Source organism: Anabrus simplex, chromosome 11 (assembly GCF_040414725.1).
Source record: "Anabrus simplex isolate iqAnaSimp1 chromosome 11, ASM4041472v1, whole genome shotgun sequence".
NCBI lineage: Eukaryota > Metazoa > Arthropoda > Insecta > Orthoptera > Tettigoniidae > Anabrus > Anabrus simplex.
In genome coordinates this window covers 14,272,878-14,294,492 of record NC_090275.1, presented here as the reverse complement: position 1 = coordinate 14,294,492, position 21,615 = coordinate 14,272,878, and the positions used below count along the sequence as shown (strand labels likewise).

At 39.5% G+C, this 21,615-nt stretch overlaps 1 protein-coding gene across 1 annotated transcript in view; it reads right to left on the bottom strand.

Annotated features, from left to right (window-relative positions):
* Positions 1-19,598, bottom strand: part of LOC136883328 (ESF1 homolog) — a 94,669-nt gene extending 75,071 nt beyond the window's left edge. Inside the window, exons 1-3 of the mRNA XM_067155565.2 lie at positions 19,348-19,598; positions 15,533-15,586; positions 8,582-8,853 (exon numbers count right to left, since the gene is read on the bottom strand). The gene's annotated coding sequence lies outside the window, so the exon portion shown is untranslated. The remainder of the gene's footprint in view (positions 1-8,581; positions 8,854-15,532; positions 15,587-19,347) is intronic.
* Between the last annotated feature and the right edge of the window lie 2,017 nt (positions 19,599-21,615).

Sequence of the window (21,615 nt, the reverse complement as noted above, 5' to 3'; positions counted from 1 at the left end):
CTCATACAAAGCAGCACTGTTCTTGTATTTGTTTGGTTGATTATTGTGCTAGAGTAGACGAAACTTTCTGTTAAAATGTAAAAACCAGAGACAAGGCAGAAATGGGCATGTAAAAAGGGCACTAAAAGGTCTTTGAAGGCACTCAAAATTGACATTTAAAATAAGTACTGTACTTAAGTGTAAATTTGAATCCTTGCAAAATTAGTAGGTACTATTCTAGTATATATTGCAGCAAATGAACAGATCAAAGTTGGTTTTGACCCTGCTGCTTTTCTTCACACAGAGACAGAGCATATTTATATTTCACGGCTTCTGCATGTTCCGAAGTGTGGCACTTCTTTGCGTAGTTCACTGACATTTCACACGCTTCATAGAATAAGACTTACTGCTAGTCAAAAAGCCATAACCACCAAATTCTTTTAACGAATTTATGTAAGTTGGTGTTTAGTGTTGCCTATTCTTTAGGCATGATGAATTAACTACTCTGTAAACATCAAGAAAAAACTACTGTACACTGTCACGCCACTTGCAAAAGATACCAGCTTTCATAGGTGAAGAAAGCGAACTGAAAGCACTCCGAGAAAAGGTTGGCATTTTACTGGTTTACCTCTGTTTGTCAAAATTCTTGAAGAATACATGTTATTTAAACCCCCTTCCATTCTAACAATAAGTAGGGGAAGACTAGTGCTAAAAGTGCCAGTTTCTCTAAGCAGTGGCAGCGATTAGGGGGGAGAAAAATAAATGTTATTCCATTTTAGCCACCTAAAGCTCGAACTTACTTTAAAAAATCAATTTATACAAAACCTGTTGTCTTATCACCTAATTCTTTCCTTTCATTACAAAAATCACCACCACTAGCACTACTTTCCTTTAATTTCTTTAAATATTGAAAAAAAAAAGTACTTAGTGGAAACGCACACAAAATGTCATTTGATGTGGCTAACCAATTTGTATCATGCCACACAGCAAGTAAGTGTGATGAGTATCTGATGGCACAAAACTTTAGTTGCACTCTAAATGAGTTTTGTATACGGATAAATCCATATACTGCAGCATCAGTGAGAGAGCAGGAAAGTTCACAAGTTCACTTTGTTAGTTGCTACGGAAGTGTTCACGTCGGCTACTGGCAACTACATTAGGGTGACAAGACTTTGTTTCACTCCCAATAGCTCAGCAGTAGTTAACGCCTCCACAAACTTCTTTCCTCTACTTCCCCCTCCAAGCCTGTGACTTCGCGCAGGTTTGTATCGTCAAGTAGTAATAGCACTTCTAGAGGAAGGAAGCAGGAGGATATTTTTGCCAAGGTCATGGACAATGAGGTACAGTATGATTCAACCGACTGCCGCACGTATTTGCCAGTCTGGCAGTCTCAGCCAGTCAATGTGTCTGTGTAGTTCTATCTTAGTGTATAGTCAAATACTAAATGGCTTTTTTTCTATATAACTTATTGTATAAGGAAAGGTCCACCTGTTCAATACACATTTATTGAAGATTTAAGTTATTTAAACATTATATCATCTTGGAACTACTTTCAACCTACAAGATGTAATCTTCTGCCATTATAACCAATATTTTACTTGATCATTGACAGCAAAATGTATATTAATAAATATTCATAAATATAATGTAATTAACAGTAATGTACATATTGCTGTCAATGACCAAGTCATATATTGTTTATAATGGCTGAAGATGACTTCTAGTAGGATGATGATGATCAGTGAGAGAGCAGGAAGGTTCATTTTGTTAGTTGCTATGGAAGTGTTCATGTTGGGTACTGGCGTCTACATTAGGGTGACTAGACTTTGTTTCAATCCCAATAGCTCAGCAGTAGTTAACCCCTCCACTAATTTCCTTCCCCTACTTTCCCCTCCAAGCCTGTGGTGCAGGTTTGTATCATCAGGTATTAATAGCACTTCTGGAGGAAGGGAAGCAGGAGGATATTTTTGCCAAGGTCATGGACAATGAGGTATGATTCACCCAATTGCTGCATACATTTGATGCTTGTCAATCTAGGTCATTAGCCCTCTAGTAGGTTGAAACTAGTACCAAGATGTTGTAATGTTTAAATAACTTACATCTTCAATAAATGTGTATTGAATAGGCAGACCTTTGCTTAACTTGATATCATAACTGATTGTCAGTATTAGGTTATAAAGGTATAATGTAAATATTCATGCTCTATAAAATTTTCTTTACTCGTCTGGAATCAAGATAGTCGTATAACCTGGAAAGAACAACAGACAGTGAATAATAAAGGCACAATCTGCAGTGGAATAGAGATTTGTACTCCACAAAACTCTACGAAGAAACCAGCAGGACAAAAATGCAGCCTTGCACCAAGAAAATTGATGCTGATGACCAAGCAATGCAATGTGAGGGTCCGTGCGCAGTTTGGTGTCATAAAAACTGTACGGCTTTGAAGCAAGGAGAATTTACATCATGCAGAAAAGCAATTGCAACTTAACCTGACTATGCAATGAATGCATTAAAGCATTAAAAACTCTGAAATATCAGGATGATATAACGCAGAGACTGATGGGAAAAATCGAAGACTTAATAATGAACAACTCAATAATGAAAGAATTGGCGCAAAAAGTGGAAAATATGTCTGAATTCATAACCACAAAATTAGATACAGTTTTGGAAGAAAAACTAAATATAGCAAAGGAATTGTCACAAAAGGTGGGAAATACGTCCAAATTCATAACCACGAAATTAGATACAGTTTTGGAAGAAAAGTTGAGGGTAACGATCTCTCAAAGGAACATTAAAATACCAGAAAAGACCAAGATAAAACATAGAACAGGACCAAATAGCTCGGCAAATGACAAGGAGGAGGAATCTTACGCACAAGTTATGACTCAAGGAATACAGGATTTTGGCAGCAAAGATCAAAACAGAGAGGAGAATAATGTCAATGGAGCAGGCGGAGACGAGGATCATGACAACAATGCTTGGCGCACTGCAAAAAGCAGAAGAGGAAAACGAGATTGTTCTTCACACAGACTGGTAATCGGCACAAAGGAGGTGGGTAACGATTTACAGGCAGCGGAGAGTATGTGAGAAAATTAAGGCAAGACACCATACCAGAAAAGATAACAGAATATTTAGTTAAGAGTGGAATCCATGGTACATTGGAATGTAAGGAACTGTCGACGCTAGGGACAAAGAAAACTTTCAAAGTTGGAATTCCTTTCCAACACCTGTATACTGCAAACAACTCAGCGTTCTGGCCAAGAGATGTACTAGTGAGGCGTTTTTGCTTCTCACGCAGGAAAAATGAGGGAGTTTCCCTTGAGTAAGAAAGGAGCAACTCCGAAGGACTGGCAAACGCACTACCATTTAAGACAATCGAACAAACGGATGTGTTATCGAAACCGACTTTCAACCTATTAGGTCGTGTTACATACATTTAGTACGTATTGAAGAGATGTTAAGTACAGAACAAAAATGGCCAACCAGACACTAATGGGATCCGAACCCACAACCTCGCAATTTCGCGTCGGTTGCTCTACCAATTGAGTATGGTGGCCTAGGCCATCTTTGTTCTGTTGGAAAGGATCTAAGCTACAGGTCTGGTACTACTACCATCACACTGTAGAGTGCGTTTAAGTTGCCCGTTGAGGACCAAGTCAGTGAATATTGAATTTTCACGACCGCATTGTAATCAAAACCGACTTTCAACCTATTAGGTCGTGTTACGTACATTTAGTACATGTTGAAGAGATCACATACTAAATGTACGTAACACGACTTAATAGGTTGAAAGTCGGTTTCGATTACAATGCGGTCGTGAAAATTCAATATTCATAAACGGATGTGTTGTTAATCACGGAAACATTTATGTGAGATCCAACAGACATACCCGGGTCCTGCGGGATACATGCACCTGCAATACCCACGTGGGGAAGACCAGAAGGAGATGTATCTTGCTTCCTGACGGATACAGTTGGGAAACTGGGAGATTCGTATAAAGAAGACAATACGGTATAGCGAGAACTACAGAAATCACCGTCATTTGCATATATATATAAATCCGAAATCCAGTACAGAAGTAGGTTATAGAAAAACTCGCAGCAGCTATTGCAAAATTGAACAATAGAGACAGAAACATATTCATAGCAGGGGATTTCAACTGCAGGATAGACAAATACAAAAACCAAACTAATGCTTGACATGATGATGGATGAAGGCTTCACATTAGTAAACAAGAAGGAGGAGAAGACATCTTTTGCACCCAACAGATCTAGCAGCATAGATTTAATTTTCTACAAAGGAGAAGGAATAACTATTATTAAACAAGAAACTTTATGGAATTCGGGAGCAGGACCTATTAGAAAGCATTTGCCGCTAGCTACAGATTTCACAATTGGGAGGCATGAGCGATGCCAACCTGCAGGGAAGAAGAAGCCAAACCCCTCAAGAACACTGGATTTAGCCAAACTTATAGAAAATGGGGAAACAGAAAAGGCAGCTCAACCTCATAGAGAAAGGTGACCTAAATGGCGCAGTGGAAAAACTGACAACAGCCCTACAATAAGCAACAAAGCCACGCAGATGGAGAAGAGCCCAACCTTGGTTTGACTCGAATGCTACGCAAAAAGAAAAAACTCCTAGCCCTGTATAGAGCGAGAACTATAGGATCGTATTTGTATTTACAGATCTATGCAAACCATGGAAAGGGATATAGACAGCTACTACAAGGCTGTCAGCATATATGGAAGCAGAGGCTAGGAAATTGGTGGAAAAAGCACAGTTAGACCCCTTTATCGCACTACGGAAGAATACATGGGAAACTCACTTTGGGGAAATATTGAATAGCCGAAACTTTGATTACATACAAAAATCATCGTGTCACCTCTCAGGGATAGACACTACAACTACATCACGACCCATATAGGAAACAGAAGTCCTAGAAGCAGTGAAACAAGCAAGAAACGAGAAGGCAGCTGGCCCTGACCAAACAGTCCATTGAAATGCTACTACCACTTTGAACCAGCATATTCAACTACTGCCTTAGAACAGTATTAATTCCGGACAGATGGAGACAGTCCACAATAAAAGTTCTGTATAAAGGTAAAGGAGAAACAAATGACCCCAACTTATACAGAGGAGTGGCACTGGAGAATATTTCCTTCAAGATCTAACTGAAGATAATAGCAAACAGACTGGAAGAAGAGCCAAATATACCGGACTGTCAGTTTGGATTCACTCAAGGGAGAAGCACTATGCAGGCAGTTAATTGCTTGCTTGGAAAGATAGAAGAGGCCCTGAGAAAGGGCAAGTACTACGCCGTCTTCATTGACTATAAGAAAGTGTTTGACCTATTAGACGGACAAGTCATAATGGAAAAAGTTAAAAACTTGACTGGAGTGGATAAGCAGATAACAACATCATTGGAAAACATTTTGAGGTTCAACACAATTATAGAGGCTGGTGTCACTACCTCAGAACCCATCATACAGGTGAACGGAGTGCTACTGGGCGATCCCCAAGTCCACTATTATTCAACATCACCACAGCAGACATTACTGATTTCACTAAGACAACTCCAGGATCTTCACTTATATTATATGCAGACAACATGGTAACAGGTTCCCAGAGCAGAGAGGAAATGCAAATGACACTAACAGAGCTTGAGAAATGGGTGAAAATGAATCACCTTGAACTTAACCTGAATAAGACAGTTCAGATGTCTTTTAGGGAGGAGGAAAAACCTCATGAAAGACACACACTACTTGAATGGACAACCACTAAAAATGGTCAATATATTTAGGTATCTAGGAATAACCCTACAAACCACAACAGTGAAATATTTCTGAGATCATGTACAAGAGAGAACAGTAGCCACGATAAGAGCAATTTATAATATCAAGAATATAACGGATCTGTCCCTGGCCACAGCAATGACCCTTTTCAAGACAACCGTATCCCCAATAGCAACTTATGGCTTACAAGGTAGTTTGGGAACTCTTGTCAACAAGAGCATATAGAAGGAAGGATAGCCAAGAGGAGAGAAATCGATTTAGATTTCTACACCACAGACACCATTCTCAAAAGGAACTGGACCAGAGAAAACCAAGAGCAAAGACATATTATAACACGACTTGCCATTCATGGCTTTCACCACAAGATTTGTGTGAACAAAACCTATCACGATCCTAATGAAAGTCGTGTGTGTATTCTGTGCAGTAATAAATGTGAGAGATATCATATAACCGTGTGCTGAGCGAGAACAAAGTCTATGAGTGACTATTGTAAAACTAGTTTATAATCTAATGCCCATTCGGGCGAACCTTTCTTCTTAATTAAAAATTAAACTGTCAATACCGATCATCATGAAAATTGTAACTTACAATAATTATTCCTTTGATGAAAGTTTTATTAATAGCATTGATTCAAAATCTCAAAAAAACTATTATTACTGCATTTAAATTGGTAAAATGGGAACCTTTTCTTTTAAAATTTGCTCAGAGAGCAAAAAATAACACCATTTTATAGCAATTTTTTTTTCAATTTTATTTAGTTTTGTTGTAAGAGGAATCACTGGTCTGTAGCACCCAACCATCCTTTTAAATATAATGGTGCAGCTCAAGAACAGGGCAGTCACATTTTGGAGAAACATAATTTTGGAAATTAAAAATCATATTTTAGCTGTTTTCAATGCAATGTAAAGTTACCTTTGTTTTAATAAAGAAGACTTGTAGGCATTATAAGCTAGACTAAGTTAAAATAGACTAAATTATCTCTGCTGTATAAAACTCTAAGACCCCAAAATGAACTTATATTAATTTGTTTGTATGATATATAAAAAATAAAGCTCAGGCATTTTGCCTTACATCCTATCTGTGGTCATTTCTAGGGGCCAGATTCTTGTGTAATAAAAAGTAATTTTGATAATGAACACAGTACTTTTTTCTTATTTATTATATTACTATTCTAATAAAACAACCTGTTTGAAAAAGTCATAGTTTTCAGTGTCATCACATGCAAACTATGTTATGTCCCTTGTACACTTGCAAAATGTGTTAGGCCCAAACTGTTCCCAATATTGTGGTATATTTTCCCATTGAGCTAGATTAGTATAACTTGCACTTCCATTTTTGTTATAATGGAAGTCATTTTTTTTACTTCGGTTTTGACTTTGTTAATTTTAACTTTGAGGTTCTTCACTCTGTCAGAACTGATGATGATGATGATGATGCTTGTTCTTTAAAGAGGCCTAACATCTAGGTCATCAGCCTCTAATGTCCGGTTCCATGGCTAAATGGTTAACGTGCTGGCCTTTGGTCACAAGGGTCCCGGGTTCGATTCCCGGCAGGGTCGGGAACTTTAACCTTAATTGGTTAATTTCGCTGGCACGGGGGCTGGGTGTATGTGTTGTCTTCATCATCATTTCATCCTCATCACGACGCACAGGTCGCCTACGGGAGTTAAATCAAAAAGACCTGCATCTGGCGAGCCGAACTTGTCCTCGGACACTCACGGCACTAAAAGCCATACGCCATCGGCCTCTAATGGTACGAAATGAGACAAAATGTAATGACAACTCAAAAGTCTAAAATCATCTACCAACCAGAACTCAAAACGTGATGACAAAGAACGAATGGATGGATATGAATTTAAAACAATCAGTAAATCTAACCCGCAATGCCGCACATTCCCAGAAACTAGCATTAAACAATAGTGTTACTGACCAAGAGACTACTTCTAAAGCACAATACTGAATTGATGATGCTTGTAGTCTAAAGGGGTCCAAAATTCAGGTCAAAAGCCCCTTATAATGGTACTTATCGCTAGGAAAGTACAGTAGAACCATGCTATTTGTCATGTTGTGGTGCTAATCAAAAGTAGCGTAGACTCATGGAATTCCACACTATTCACAGGTACTGTAATGTGCACATGTAACACAGACCTATGGTGTTTCTCACATTGCGACGCCATTTACAGGCAACGCAAACCTATGGTGTTCCTCACATAGTGGGTACTAATCATAGGCAAAGGAAACAATTAAATGTATCCTCCTAATTCAATACAAAACATAATTCCATATTGAATTTGGAGGATATATTTAATTTTTTTCCTTTGTTAAGTGAAAACTGTCAATACGGAATGATTCTAATATCTTGTAATCATAGGCAAGGCAGACTCATAGTGTTGCTCATATAGTGGTACTAATCACAAGTACTGTAAAACCCACCCTGATTCACACACTGTCGCTACTAATCACAAACCTATTATGTACCTAACATAGTGGTACTACGTGCAAGTGTTCCCTGCGTGATGGTACTAATTACAAGTAGTCTCGTGGTTCTAATTCGATCATCCCTTGGTTGCCCCTTTTAGTCATCTCTTACAACATGCAGGGCATACGGTGGGTGTATTCTTCATCTGCGTCCCCCACCCACAGATTGTACTTGAAAAGTCTTGTCTGAAAAGCAAACAAGATACGGGCAAGTAAATCACTTCCATTTCACCAAGATATCCATAGATTCGCATTAACCCAACAGAAATTCAGACACCCTCCTCAGCTTCTGGCTCAAGAACTGATAAAAGAAAATTACTCTGAACTGCAAACCTGGAATGAAGAGTGGACTGCCGAGGCCCCCAATAAATGGAGATCAATCTTCGACCCTATGCAGACTACAACTGGATTTCATCTTCCACGGAGTGTACTGGTCCCACTAAACAGAGTATGCAATAGACATGGAAGATGTGGATTCGCGGCACATTCTGGAGGCCTACGGTCTTCTTCAGACAGTGCAACACATCACCTTCAGATGCCCACAGGGAGCATTCTCCAGAACTAACGACGATCTTCTGGCAGCTTCAGCAATGGCTATTCAGTGGCTGAAACAAGTAGACAGCTTAGTTTAGTTCTCAATGTTTCATTTGTTAATTTATGTATTTACTTATATTTCATTTCTACTTTTTTTTTTCATTTCTTTCTATTTTTTCTATTGTAATATCTCTCTCAATTTCTGTTCTGTTTTTTATCTTTCACATATTTCTCTTGTTTTTTAAATTATTCATTGTATTTTTCATCAAGTCCTTTCTTCCTTAATTTGTGCATAAGCTAAATAAAACACTTGAAAAGATACTCTTAATGGCGAAATTGCACATCGAATGAAAGACTCTAAAAGAATCATTCAGTACAGTTAACGTGTCTGTGTTGTGTGTCACATTTAATTAACCATGCTCTCAATTGACGTGATCTTTTATATGAAGCATCATTGACTGCTCGTCTGAGATAAGTACTGGTCGAGAGATGTAGCAAGAACCAAACAAAGAGACACACATTAACTCAAGGCCACAGTGGGAAGTGAAGTGTTGACAGGCCTCTAGTGTGAAAACTACATGCTGAATATGTGGCAGTCATGTTAGCAAGTTGGGTGGTACCTCTCCTCATTCCCCTCTCTAGTGCATCTTCAGGGTTGAGCCAGGGGGCCATGCAGACAGGTGGGGAAGCAAGTACCTTCCCCTCTGTGTGTGTTTGGTTCATACTAGATCTCCCGCTCTGTAACATTACTGACTGAACAAGAAAATGTACACAAACTTTTCAATACATGAAATGTGTTCATAATAGATGAAATATATGTCAGAAATACCAGTTAATATTATAATTTCCCATTGGCTTGATCTGGGAGGTATGCTGGTACCATACAGTACCACACTTCCTTTAAAGTATCATTTCATGTTGTTCTATTACTTTTTATTTATTTATTTTATTTATTTTATTTATTTTTATACTACTAAGTTACAAAAGTTAGGTTTCATAAATGTATATAATAATTTCGTGTGGCTATTTCCAGCCGGGTGCAGCCCTTGTAAGGCAGACTCTCCGATGAGGGTGGGCGGCATCTGCCATGTGAAGTTAACTGCGTGTTATTGTGGTGGAGGATAGTGTTAAGTGTGGTGTGCGAGTTGCAGGGATGTTGGGGACAGCACAAACACCCAGCCCCCGAGCCATTGGAATTAACCAATGAAGGTTGAAATCCCTGACCTGGACGGGAATCGAACCCGGGACCCTCTGAACCGAAGGCTAGTACGCTGACCATTCAGCCAACGAGTCGGACACATAAATGTATGATATGACCTGTATAGATTTTTCTTATGAACTTCAAGAGCTACAGTCTGTACAGAAATTCAAGCATAGTAGCTTGGTAGATGGTTTCTCTCTCTAGTGGCCTCACAGACGCCACTAGATGCAGATGTACATTCCGATGAGGATTCGGCAGGGGATGATGAAAGTGGTGTAGTAGACAGTCTTGCGGGGCGGCAGTTGCACACACTAACCAAAAACGTAATAAATAGTTCAATGCTCCCTTTGAATAGGATTTCTTGCCAAGTATGATGATGCTTGTTGTTCAATGGGGCCTAACATCTAGGTCATCAGCCCCTAATGGTACGAAATGTAACAACAATTTAAAAGTTCAAAATCATCCACTGACCAGAAATCAAAGCGTGATAATGAAGAATGAATGGATGAATATGAATTTAATGATATAGATGTTGATTCCCATAGGGAATCTGAAATATTTGTTCCGAATGAGTATTTACAATACCAATATAAATGGTCCGTTATTGGACATTATAAATTTTCCAGCTAACTCATTCCTGGTTGCCAGCGTTTCGCCCCCGTGTGCTAGGCTGGGCTCATCAGTTGGTACCTAACACACCTACCAAGACGCTGGCTAGCGTATACCGTGGAGGCCACTGCGTAGGCTAATTGTAGCCACCAGCAGTGCCAATGCACTATGAGACACTTGGTCTCATTACCAAAAATTGATGCCTGCTTGGCCATCAGATGATATAGATGTTGATTCCCATAGGGAATCTCATTCAGAACAAATATTTCAGATTCAGGAAAATAATTTATTGTACAGGAATATTTCCTAACACCATTATTGAAAAAAAACCACGCCTTCCGCCCTTCACGACTGTCATCTTTTTTGGAAACAAAACTTAAGGGAGGGCTGTCATGATACCAACCACTACAAACACATAACAGGATAGAAATCAAAATTCTCTTAACAAATATGCTTGCTATCTCACTTCCTTAATGTCCAGCTTTCACAAACATCTGCAGCTATGCGAAAGACTAAAAATGCTTTAACCATTTTGAATTTAGTATGCAAAGATACATCCGAACACTTGAAGATCTTATCCAGGTCTTTGAATGCCGCTCTTCCATGGGAAGTCTTCGGCAAATTAACATTTAACAGAAGGCAAGTGGAAGAGGTCTGACACTTTGAACAAGGAACGTATCAGCAAAGGTTATGGAAGAGCCACGAAGGGCGTGAAAATGAAGGATTCCTTAGGCAATGCAAACCATTCTCACAAACACTTTAAAAGACCTTTGCAAATATGTATAAATTTGTGTTGATTGTGGGTACATACTACAATGATTCATAACCTCAAGATACTGATGTAAACAAGTTTCCAACAAGACATGCTGACATCATATTGACGGATTATTTGCACTACAACAAAAATGGATCATAAGCAACATTCAGAACATGTGGTTTCTTCATAAATATCATAATTAGCTATACATTAGCGAATTTTCAAAAGCACTTGTCACAAGATCCATGCTGAATATAAGAAGACATTCAAAACTTGTGTCTCAGAAAGGCGATCCTAGCGGGAGAACTGAAAACTAAATTTGGTGACCCCACTTCTCATTGCTCACTTCCCAGCCTTGTATAATAACGCAAGCAAAGATTCAAACCATCACAATTGCAGAAGACTTCCTCGTGAACAGTCGAGATTTTCTTCTGAATGCGCGGAGCAAAGTTCCCTGTGAAACGCAAACAGTTTCACCCTGTTTCCTTGACACAGGATAAACCCAAAAGCCCATATTATGTCTACAAGTACGGGCCATAAAATCATCAATATGAACAATATTCTGCTTGTTTCCTCATAACAGTAAGCTGAATACAGCCCAGTTTTATGAACAGTTGTAAATAACAGTCTACAAATGAGTTGTTTAGTTTCAAGAGCAGACAAGTCACAAATATAAAATTTTTCGAGAGACATAAAAAGCACTAAATCTATTTCATGATATAAACAATCATTAGTTCATGGTTTTGTAAATAATTGCCAATGTACTTTGGATGTATCTGGTTTACAAGCAAGCTGCATGGATGTAACCTGTTTTGAAACAATATAAATACTACTTAATAATTACCTTGTCAAAACATGAACTTTTAGATAGTAATGTGAAATCTAAGTTGTAGAACAGTCAAGCTGTTTTTAAGCATGGAAATGCTACGTTTGTTCACATTTCTTGGCCATTCACTAGCCTACACAAATCAGGACCAAAAGTTTTTTGGGTAGTGCTGAAACATCACGGACTTTCAGTGGAGACACCTTAACACCTGTTGGTATCAGCGTGCAAGGTAGAATATCTTTGATTGTCTGCTACCTTTTGCAGACAGTCCTGTAGCATCCTAAATTAACCCTTTAATGTACTCCCTTAATAAGAACATCATTTCCATTGGTGTTTCTTTTAAAGAAAAATGAAATCGCGTATGGCTTTTAGTGCCGGGATGTGTCTGAGGACTTTGACTTGCCAGGTGCAGGTTTTGATTTGACGCCCGTAGGCGGCCTGCGCATCATGATGAGGATGCATTGATGATGAAGACAACATATACACCTAGCCCCAGTGCCAGCAGAATTACACAATGATGGTTAAAATTCCCGACCCTGCCGGGAATGAAACCTGGGACCCCTGTGACCAAAGGCCAGCACGCTAACCATTTAGCCATGGAGCCGGACAAAGAAAAATCATTTGCAGGGATTAAATTGGAAGTGCCACCGAGCAAGGTGCGTGGGCAGTATTAGTAATCACTCTTTTCCAGGGAAAACCTTGCCTGTGAGAGGAAAAACGGTTCCAAATTGGAAAAAAATATATTGGTATATTCTTGTCTCATAGTATTGCCCCTCTTGATTTCCTTTTCAATTTGTGCAAAAACACGATGGTCGGAAGGAAAGAATGGTCCATGAGTGTGAAGACAAATTATATTTTCCAGTCTGAGGAGCGTAGTTTAAATACCATGCTCATCATGAAAATGTTCTTGTTCTGTCAACTGCATCCATCTGATGTGAGGCAAACTACTTTGACATTCTTTGGAATGTTAAGGTTTGACAGACAGTGCTTTTTCAGTCTTGCTCTACAACACATTTCTTTATTATGGGGCCTCTTCCTTGATTTATTACTTTCAAGTGGATGGCACACCATTTCACATGCAAAAACTGTACTTTAAGTCAGATAATACCACATAACAATAACTATCCACAAGCACCAGTCAGACTGAGCAGCTGACAACAGGTGAGAAAAGGTGAAGAACAATAGTATACCAAGCAGTGCCTTGTCACCAATGTGTCTGGTTTTGCATGTGAAATAGTAACTTTGCTGGTTTTGAAACTAACCCCAAACTTCACCTGCTTGCAACAGTATGATGTATCTGAATATGAATGATTCTGCAGTTACAGGATTCTTCATCTCCTTCTACCACTTTTCCCACATCAGTGGGGTTGCAAACTGCGTCGCACATGTGGATTTGGTCCTAATTTATGGCCGGATGTCCTTCCCGATGCAAACCCTATATGGAGGGTCTGTGGTGGTGCAGAGTGTTGAGATAGACACACACACCCACTCACCTAGCCAGAAGAATTAATCAGAAGCAATTAAAATCCCCTACCCAGCTGGGAATTGAATCTAGGACTCTCTGAACCGAAGAGGAGTACATTGACCATTCAGCCAACAAGTCAGATGCCTGCAGTTACAGGATTATAGAGGACTATTTGAAGGGAACAAACCCAGCAATGCTGCAATTTAAAAAAAAAAAGTGATTTAGCTGCTTTTGCAACTGATCATCATCATCTAGTAAAGGCAATGCCTTGTCGCTGTAGCCGCATCTGACGATCTTCTGCTAGCTTCTTCATGTTGTTAAGTGAACCTCATGCCAGTTCATGATGGAGTTCCTGATGTACGACATCCTTGGTCGTCCCCTGGGTCTCTTTCCCAGTACTTCATCTTCAATGATGGTTTGCAGAAAGGATTCATGTCTCAGTACATGTCCAAGGAACTTTGTTTTCCTCTTTTATTTTTTTTACCATATTTAATAAACATCAATCCTTTTTTTTACATTCTTTAAAATAAAGACATTTGTTCTTTTATCTGTCCAACTTGTTGTTGTAATTCTTTTCCAAAACCACATTTCAGATTTGATAAATTGAACCAGTTACGAGAAAAATTAAAAAACTTTGTCCTTCCCAGGTTAATGTATAAAAATATGAATTGGCCTGCCCAGTGGCCATTGATTGTTAAGGTGTCAAGTCTGACATTATCAGTTTTGAGTCCTGTTGGTCGAAAAGATGTCATCATCAGGATACTGGCCGGCTGGGTAGGAGAGAGAGGTGGTGGTATATGATTCTCAATCACCAGATTGCATACCAAAAGGCTGGATTCAGTTTGAAACCCATCCACAGTATTCATGTGGAGTGAGGTCATAGTACGCTGTTGATGGTGATTCCTCCATCGGATGGAGACGTTAAGCCTCGAGTAGAACCCTTGGTGCTATTCGACAGGAGTAGGCTATCTGCTGGCACTGAATTTCACCCTCTCCCTTCCTATCATCACGTCATTCATTTTGTCTCATTAACTCCTCTGATGAAGCTGAAGTCAGGAAAGGCATACAGTTGTAAAAACACGCCATGAAGATTTGTCTCACTTCACACCCGACCCCAAAGAGAAACAAGACAAGGGGTGGACATACATACTATCATCATCATCATCATCATCATCATCATTATCTAAAGTCTATGCCTTGTCACTGCAGCCACATCCCACGGTCTTCAGCAGTCCTTTGCATAGTGACACAGGAAGCAAAACCCAGCTGAGTGATTATGTTCCTAAGGTATGAGAGACCTCCTCTTGGCTTCTTCCCTAGGACCTTGCCTTCGAAGACATTCTGGAGAAATGTGCCATGTCATAGAACATGTCCAAGAAATTTAGCTTTCCTCTGCTCTAATGAATAAATTAATGACTGTTTCTCATTAACGTAATTCAAGATTTGGATATTAGTCTTCTTTTCTGTCTAACTCATCCCTTATAGGCTATACATTTAATTTTTGTTCTGTATTGAAGTGCAATTATAAGAAATAAATTGTCAAGAGGTCCACCTTTCCAATACAATATATCAAGTAAGTGATATTACATCAGTCTTGGGACTAGTTTCAACCACTTAATGGCCATCTTCAGCCAAATAAAAATTAAACAGATTATGTGACAGTTAAAACATATGTTTAACAGACAAAGACAATGTTGCAGGAATAATTATAACATTAAATTACATATAATAACAAAATTTATGGTTATGATTTTCTGGTCATGATATGATGTCTTTAAGTTCACTTAGGACCTCAGGCAAAGAAGTAAATCTGGAAATGATAGCCATAATTAGGAATGAATAAACATACATAAAATAAATTAAAAAGGAAAAAAAATATTTGTGAGACTCACCTCTAATGTCTGACGTGGAAGAAGCGCTGACTTGCTGGAGGAAACAGGCAGGCCCTGTAACAAAGGAGTGGGTAAGGAACAAGCACTGACTTCTTGTTTACATTGCCTGCTACCTACAGGGTCTTATCAGAAACTTATATGCCCTCTCCTTTACATCCTTACTTTTTTCTTGCTATTTGTTTTATGTCGCACCGACACAGATAGGTCTTATGGCGACGATGAGTGAGGAAGCGGCCATGGCCTCAATTAAGGTACAGCCCCAGCATTTGCCTGGTGTGATAATGGGAACCACGGAAAACCATCTTCAGGGCTGCCGACAGTGGGGTTCGAACCACTATTTTCCGGATGCAAGCTCACTACATTCTTACTACAACTCCTAAATACCCACATAATCAGGAACAACATGAACTGTACCCCTTATTCACAATCTCATTGATGTGATTACCCCAGTGAAGATCTTTCCTTATATTAACACCTAGGTGCTTACAATGATCCCCAAAAGGAACTTTCACCCCATCAATGCAGTAATTAAAATTGAGAGGACTTTTGAAAGCTTTTGTAATAAATAATGTTACAGTTCTTTTTTACATCCCACTACTACTTTTGACAGTTTTCAGAGATACCGAGGTGCCGGGTTATACTTCCACCGGAGTTCTTTTACGTTCCAGTAAATCTATCGTCACAAGGTTGGAGTATTTGAGCACCTTCAAATACCACCAGGCTGGACCCGGATCGAACTTGTCAGGTTGGGTTCAGAAGGCCAATGCCTCAACCATCTGAGCCACTCAGCCCAGCAAAAAAAAAAAAAGCTCTTGTGATATCTATGAAGATTACATACAGTTTCCCTTTAGAGAGTTAAGTCTTGTAAGTACATTACAACTTGTAATGTTGATATTTAGTTTCAGAAGCCAAATTGCCCTTCAGGTATCTCTTTTCAACCTGATCTGTCAGCCTCTTGGAGAATAGCGTCATCATAATCTTGAAGAGTGTGTCCTCTAAAGTAATCCCTCTATAGGCTTTAGGGTCACAAGTCACCTTCCCCTTTGTACAACATATCGTAAGCATTCATTCATAAGATCAGTCCATGTTTTCTTAAGGCTAAGTGCTACATCTTTAGGTGTTCATTGCACATTGAATCTGGTCCATATGCTTTCCTGCCTTTGCTGTGACACTTTCTCTTGCAGTGATAGGATCAAAAGAACCTGTGTGAGAATCTAAGATACATCTAGTGTCCTTTTCCTGCAGTATGAGTCTAAGATGACGTTCCCATTTTTCAATAAGGATATTCCTTTTCTTGATACTCCTCCTTAGCCTTTTTGTTAATGGTAGTGTACTGCCTCCATAGATCTGCCTAGGCCTTGAGTGCTATTTCAGTTTCCTGTATTCTTAATGCATGTAGAGCATCAAATAAATAATAGTAAAATGAACTCTCTTGACAGTTTTCCTCAACTCAACATGGAAGAAAACTCCTAGAAATACCTGGAGTGATATTTTAGCCCTTAAAAAAAACCCATGGCACTACAGCCCTTGAAGGGCCTTGGCCTACCAAGCGACCGCTGCTCAGCCCGACGGCCTGCAGATTACGACGTGGTCAGCACAGCGAATCCTCTCGGCCGTTATTCTTGGCTTTCTAGACTGAGGCCGCTATCTCACCATCAGATAGCTCCTCAATTCTAATCACGTAGACTGAGTGGACCACAAACCAGCCCTCAGGTCCTCCTCTTCACAATTTAGTCAGTAACCGTTCTGAATAACAGTGGTGACAGCACAATTTCTTGTCGTAGTCTAATTTCCAAAACCACTCTGTCCACCCCACATGTGTTTCGACATTGCTGTAATAAATTTGTACATTGTACATCACTTGCACATATTCTATCACTTGCTTTCTGAATTCTTTCCATACTTCTTTCATACTTTCATTCTTTTCATACTTCTGTTCTGGGTACACTATCGTAAACCTTTTCTAAACCAAGGAACGTCATCAGTAGGGTTCGGAAGTTTATGACCTAAAGAAGTACAAAATATGTATGTTGTATGTTGGGTATTCAGCCCGAAGGCTGGTTTGATCCTCCACAGCTCTGCCAACAGCTGTCATAGATAGCCTAGGCGTCACTGAAGACGCATACTAGGGAAATGATGAGTGAGTTAGTTTCCCGTTGCCTTCCTCACCGAGCCAGAAGTTGCTATTACATATTAGTCTGCCAAGCCCACTGAAATGCATGCACCAACCGACCACATGAGCGACATTTTCAGACCATTCATAACAGGGACTGGCTGCAGGAGGAATGGTATTACTAGCATTACTCATATCTCGGTCACTTTCATATTGTCAAAGCCATGGATGAGATTCAGACAGGTCAAAGAAAGTAACAAATGTATTCTAGCCCACACCAGAAGACATATGCACTGTAAATACTACATCTCACCAGCAAAGGCAAAAAAAAAAAAAAAAAAAAAGAGCTAAACCTAAAAAATTATAAAATATGATGGAATGTTAGGGACAGGTAGCAAGCATTAGAGTACTTCTCACATTAAACATCTTAAGTAGTAAAATGTGATCAGCCACACATTTAGTCATACAAACTGACACAGAGCTACAGTACGTTAAAACATTCAAGTGTTTCCAGTGGATCGAACAGTTCAAAAGGGGTCACACGAGCATGAAGGATGAGGAAAGATCCAGGTATCCATCTACAACTGCAACTGATGCCAATATTGAACAAGTGATTGATATGATCCTGAATAACAGATGAGTGACTGTTGATGACTAGCAAACCATACGCACATTAGCCATGGTTCTGCATACAAAATCATGCATAACAGGCTTAACTATCAGAAAGTCTGTTCGAGATAGATTACAAGACAACTCAATGAAGAGCAGAAGCGCAATTATGTGCGAACTTGTCAGCACCTACTGGACAGTCATGCTAACGAAGGTAAAACGTTTCTGAAATGGGTCATCACTGGAGATGAAACATGGGTTCACCACTTCGAACCAGAGAGCAAACATCAGAGCATGGAATGGAAGCATCCACTGTGGCAAAACATTGTTCCCGCATTGTGATCAAAGTCTTCTATGAATTTCTGCTCCTTATACACCCTCAGACCACAGAAAACAGATTAGGGAACGCTGTTCTCCCTTGGTGCAAACAGAGTGTGGCATGGCCATCTTTACGTCGCAACAGCGCAAGCTGTACTGATCTGATAACACTGAAACCTACCACAGAAGTAGACAACGGTGCCACCTAGCGGCTGGTGAATACACAATGCCATAGAGCAAACCTAAAGACAATTAGGGCAAAATTGCAGATACATATTGACTTGCCCTCATAGTACGTGTTGAAGAGATGTTAAGTACAAAACAAAAATGGCCAATTGGACACGAGAGGGATCCAAACCCACAACCTCCCAATTTTGCGTTGGTTGCTCTACCATTGAGTTATGGTAGCCTAGGTTATATTTGTTCTGTTGGAAAGCATCTAGGCCACCACAGATCAATGGTAGAGCAACCAACGCAAAATTGGGAGGTTGTGGCTTCGAATCCCACTGCTCTACGGTTGGGATTTTTTTTTTTTTTTGTACTTAACATCTCTTCAACACATCCTATATGTACTGAACATGACCTAATAAGTTGAAAGTTTATTTCGAAAACTTTCAACATTCATTCAGTATCATAGCCTTGAGGTATAACTGTTGCTTTGTTTTCCTAAAAAAACTTATAAAAATGCAGTATTAGCAAGCTTTATGGTATCTGTCAGTGTAAGTTAGAAGACACTGCCTAACAGAAAGTTTATTGAGCTCATTATCATACGTACCTCTTAATCTTCTTCGCTGCCAGCATTGCACATCACAACCACGTACATCCTTAGGCTGTCAAAAAGAAATCACCTTTGAAGGTTGCTTAGTATTTTTTTGTGCTGGGAGAAGCTCCTTTCTACATCACATGGTGTCACAGGAGCATACCATATTTAAACATTGTCACTTCACTGCAGGTTGTCTTAACCTAAACCAGATCCACTACCCTCTAAAATGACACTAATTCTGCACACTGTTGCGTATCCCTCATTTGCATTCACTATCTTACTGAGTTTGTTCTTCACCGTATCTGACTCTCTTGGCTGTTCTACTTTGGGTACCATATCCTTTACTATTCCAAAACTCTCACATAATTCTAAACCAACAGTTTCTAGGCAAGAGAGAGTTCTCAATAGATTTCTGTAATTTGAAGTAATATATACTAATTTTTTGGAAGGTTCAAGAACAGTTGAATGTGGTGAATGGGAAGATCGAAGAATGTGGATTGAAAATAAGTGTAGAAAAGAGTAAAACTCTTGTTATGATTAGAGGGGAGAAAGAAGGGAAAGGTCAAATTAGACTTGCAGACAAGCCCCTGGAAGTAGTGGAAACGTTTAAATACCTGGGGAGTGAATTAATGGAGAATGCTCGACTGGATGCTGAGATTAGTAAAAGGATTCAAGCTGGAAGTTGTTTCTATCATAGTGTAAAAAACATGTTATGGGACAAAGATGTGCCAACGGAAGCAAAGGATACTATGTACAAGACGTATTACGCACCCATAACAACTTACGGAGCAGAAACTTGGACAATGACAAAGAAGGATGAGAGTTGAATACAGGCAGCCGAAATGAAGTTCTTGAGGAGTATGATACAGAAGAGTAGAAGAGACAAAATAAGGAATGAGAAAATCCGGGAAGAAATTGGAGTGGAAAAAATGAATGATAGAATAGAGAAGAGCCGACTCAGATGGTTTGGGCACATAAAGCGAATGAGCGACGAAAGAATGCCAAAAAAAGTGATGGAAATGCAAATCCAAGGAAGGAGAGGCCGTGGACAACCACGATTGAGATGGAAGGATACAATCCAACACTGTATTATAGAAAGAAACCTGGACTGGGACACAGTGTTGGAGGAGGAGTGGTGGAAAGACCGAAGAAAGTGGAGAAGAACCGTATTTACCCCTACCCGGCTACAGCTGGATAAAGAGAAATGATGATGATGATGATGATATACTAATTTTCCCACCAAATCATTGGAAAACAGTTCATATGCAATTTTTATTGACAATGCCTCATTATTGTCAAAAGCAGAAACAATTTCTCGCACAGTTTCATAGTGTTCAGAGTTGTACTCCCCTGCGTTGTCACGTTCCCCATCATGATGGCTGAGAAGAAAGTGAAGGCTCATGATCTTTGAATTTTGTCACCTTGAGTAGCCTTCGCAAATACTTTCTTAACATTTTATATTAAACGATCAACGTCAGGAAAATTTGCCATATTTCTTCAGCAAAATCTCTGCAACCCATGAGCAAGACTCCCTAAATGGAGCCTTTTTGGGTAGAGTACCTTAAGTCCCTCTGCTGCTTTCACAATGTATGATGCAGCATCGGTTACTAACAGCAAGATTTCTTCTCGCTTAACTTCACCATCCCACAAAAACTTCATGGCACTGTCAAAAAGTACTGCAATTGTGGAATAGTTAGCTGCATCTAGAACCTCTGAATGAAGTAAATATACATCACCCGGATTATTCACGAGAAGCGTGCCAATTATTTATAACATTCACAACGTACCTTCCACAAACATACCGTAGGTTCATCAACGGATACTCAGAAGCTATTGTTGCCCATGCTAAATCTAAGTTTTCAAAGTGAGTCTTCATAACAGGAGGGCAAAAAACTTTCTCGCGATGTTGCCTCGCCCGGGATCACCTGTGTTGTACTCATTGTTCACTTTATGAAGCAGAATATTGGTAGATACCAACATTTCGCACAGTGTATTGAGAAATCCGAAAGTATGGTAGACGAACATTTTGCAGTATCAAACAAAGAGCCTGCCTGCTCTGTTCAGAAGACTTTTGATTCATGGAGCCATAGTGTCCCCCTGTAAGTGGGGGCAGTAGAATAACACTCATAGTATCCCCTGCCTCTCGTAAGAGGCGAATGAAAGGTGCCCCGGGGGCTCTTAACTTAAGAGCATTGGTTGGCAACCAAGGGTCCCTTAGCTGAGTCCAGTCATTTCTTCCACTTATTTTCATTAGGCTCCTCATTTTCATCTCTGCTATCT